Genomic DNA, 3,723 nt, shown 5'->3' on the forward strand with positions numbered 1-3,723 from the left:
AATTTTTGGCCTTCCGTGGCGCAATAATTAGCGCGTCGAGCACTTAATCGAAAGGTTGGTGGTTCGAGCCCACCGGAAGAGGTGTTGTGGGGTCTCAGATGTAGCGTTAAAAGTCAAAACTTTTCCACAATACGTGACAACCATTTAATTTCTGATCTTCCGTGGCTCAATGGTTAGCGCGTTCGGCTGTTAACCAATAGGTTGGTGGTTCGAGCCCACCCGGGAGCGGTGTTTTTGGATCTCAAATGTAACGTAAATAGCCAAAGTTTTTCCACAATACCTGACGACCATTTAATTTTTGGGCGTCCGTGGCGAATGGTTAGCGCGTTCGGCTGTTAACCGAAAGGTTGGTGGTTCGAGCCCATCCAGGAGCGGTGTTGTGAGGTCTCAGATGTGAAGTAAAAAGACAAGGTTTTACCTCAATACCTGACGAAAATTTAGTTTTTGGGCTTCAGTGGCGCAATGGTCAGCGCGTTCAGCTGTTAACCGAAAGGTTGGTGGTTCGAGCCCTCCCGGGAGCGGTGTTGTGACGTCTCAGATGTAACGTAAAATGTCAGAGTTTTTCCACAATACCTGACGAGCATTTAATTTTTGGGCTTCCGTGGCGCAATGGTTAGCGCGTTCAGCTGTTAATCGAAAGGTTGGTATTCGAGCCCACCCGTGAGAGGTGTTGTGAGGTCTCAGATGAAGCGTGAAAAGTCGTAATTTTCAACAATACCTGACAACCATTTAATTTCTGAGCTTCCGTGGCTCAATGGTTAGCGCGTTCGGCTGTTAACCAATAGGTTGGAGGTTCTAGCCCATCCGGGAGCGGTGTTGTGATGTCTCAGATGTAACGTAAAATGTCAGAGTTTTTCCACAATACCTGACGAACATTTAATTTTTGGACTTCCGTGGCGCAATGGTTAGCGCGTTCAGCTGTTAATCGAAAGGTTGGTGGTTCGAGCCCACCCGGTAGAGGTGTTGTGGGGTCTCAGATGTAGCGTAAAAAGTCAAAACTTTTCCACAATACGTGACAACCATTTAATTTCAGAGCTTCCGTGGCTCAATGGTTAGCGCGTTCGGCTGTCAATCGAAAGTTTGTTGGTTGGAGCCCATCCGGGAGCGGTGTTGTGAGGTCTAGGATGTGAAGTAAAAAGTCAAAGTTTTACCTCAATACCTGACGAAAATTTAATTTTTGGGCTTCAGTGGCGCAATGGTCAGCGCGTTCAGCTGTTAACCGAAAGGTTGGTGGTTCGAGCCCTCCCGGGAGCGGTGTTGTGACGTCTCAGATGTAACGTAAAATGTCAGAGTTTTTCCACAATACCTGACGAGCATTTAATTTTTGGGCTTCCGTGGCGCAATGGTTAGCGCGATCAGCTGTTACCAATAGGTTGGTGGTTCGAGCCCACCCGGGAGCGGTGTTATGTGATCTCAAATGTAACGTAGAAAGCCAAAGTTTTTCCACAATACCTGACGACCATTTAATTTTTGGGCTTCCGTGGCGCAATGGTTAGCGCGTTCGGCTGTTAACCAATAGGTTGGTGGTTCGAGCCCACCAGGGAGCGGTGTTGTGTGATCTCAAATGTAACGTAGAAAGCCAAAGTTTTTCCACAATACCTGACGACCATTTTTTTTGGGCGTCCGTGGCGCAATGGTTAGCGCGTTCGGCTGTTAACCGAAAGGTTGGTGGTTCGAGCCCATCCGGGAGCGGTGTTGTGAGGTCTCAGATGTGACGTAAAAAGTCAAAGTTTTTCCACAATACCTGACAACCATTTAATTTCTGAGCTTCCGTGGCTCAATGGTTAGCGCGTTCGGCTGTTAACCAATAGGTTGGTGGTTCGAGCCCACCCGGGAGCGGTGATGTGGGATCTCAAATGTAACGTAGAAAGCCAAAGTTTTTGCACAATAAATGACGACCATTTAATTTTTGGGCTTCCGTGGCGCAATGGTTAGCGCGTTCGGCTGTTAACCAATAGGTTGGTGGTTCGACCCCATCAGGGAGCGGTGTTGTGAGGTCTCAGATTTGACGTAAAAAATCAAGGTTTTTACACAATACCTGACGAGCATTTAACTTTTGGGCTTCCGTGGCGCAATGGTTAGCGCGTTCGGCTGTTAACCAATAGGTTGGTGGTTCGAGCCCATCCGGGAGCGGTGTTGTGAGGTCTCAGATGTGACGTAAAAAGTCAAGGTTTTTACACAATACCTGACGAGCATTTAACATTTGGGCTTCCGTGGCGCAATGTTTAGCGCGTTCGGCTGTTAACCAATAGGTTGGTGGTTCGAGCCCATCCGGGAGCGGTGTTGTGAGGTCTCAGATGTGACGTAAGAAGTCAAGGTTTTTACACAATACCTGACGAGTATTTAACTTTTGGGCTTCCGTGGCGCAATGGTTAGCGCGTTCGGCTGTTAACCAGTAGGTTGGTGGTTCGAGCCCATCCGGTAGCGGTTTTGTGAGGTCTCAGATGTGACGTAAAAAGTCAAGGTTTTTACACAATACCTGACGAGCATTTAATTTTTGGGATTCCGTGGCGCAATGGTTAGCGCGTTCAGCTGTTAATCGAAAGGTTGGTGGTTCGAGCCCACCCGGGAGAGGTGTTGTGGGGTCTCAAATGTAACGTAGAAAGCCAAAGTTTTTCCACAACACCTGACAACCATTTAATTTCTGAGCTTCCGTGGCTCAATGGTTAGCGCGTTCGGCTGTTAACCAATAGGTTGGTAGTTCGAGCCCATCCGGGAGCGGTGTTGTGAGGTCTCAGATGTGACGTAAATAGTCAAGGTTTTTACACAATACCTGACGAGCATTTAACTTTTGGGCTTCCGTGGCGCAATGGTTAGCGCGTTCGGCTGTTAACCAATAGGTTGGTGGTTCGAGCGCATCCGGGAGCGGTGTTGTGAGGTCTCAGATGTGACGTAAGAAGTCAAGGTTTTTACACAATACCTGACGAGTATTTAACTTTTGGGCTTCCGTGGCGCAATGGTTAGCGCGTTCGGCTGTTAAGCAATAGGTTGGTGGTTCGAGCCCATCCGGGAGCGGTGTTGTGAGGTCTCAGATGTGACGTAAAAAGTCAAGGTTTTTTCACAATACCTGACGAGCATTTAAATTTTGGGCTTCCTTGGCGCAATGGTTAGCGCGTTCGGCTGTTAACCAATAGGTTGGTGGTTCGAGCCCACCCGGGAGCGGTGTTGTGTGATCTCAAATGTAACGTAGAAAGCCAAAATTGTTCCACAATACCTGACGACCATTTAATTTTTGGGCTTCCGTGGCGCAATGGTTAGCGCGTTCGGCTGTTAACCAATAGGTTGGTGGTTCGAGCCCATCCGGGAGCGGTGTTGTGAGGTCTCAGATGTGACGTAAAAAGTCAAGGTTTTTACACAATACCTGACGAGCATTTAATTTTTGGGATTCCGTGGCGCAATGGTTAGCGCGCTCAGCTGTTAATCGAAAGGTTGGTGGTTCGAGCCCACCCGGGAGAGGTGTTGTGGGGTCTCAAATGTAACGTAGAAAGCCAAAGTTTTTCCACAACACCTGACAACCATTTAATTTCTGAGCTTCCGTGGCTCAATGGTTAGCGCGTTCGGCTGTTAACCAATAGGTTGGTAGTTCGAGCCCATCCGGGAGCGGTGTTGTGAGGTCTCAGATGTGACGTAAATAGTCAAGGTTTTTAAACAATACCTGACGAGTATTTAACTTTTGGGCTTCCGTGGCGCAATGGTTAGCGCGTTCGGCTGTTAAGCAATAGG

Source organism: Phalangium opilio, unplaced genomic scaffold, assembly GCF_054372755.1.
Source record: "Phalangium opilio isolate 3A_F unplaced genomic scaffold, DU_Popi_V2 ptg001675l_1, whole genome shotgun sequence".
NCBI classification, from domain to species: Eukaryota; Metazoa; Arthropoda; class Arachnida; order Opiliones; family Phalangiidae; genus Phalangium; species Phalangium opilio.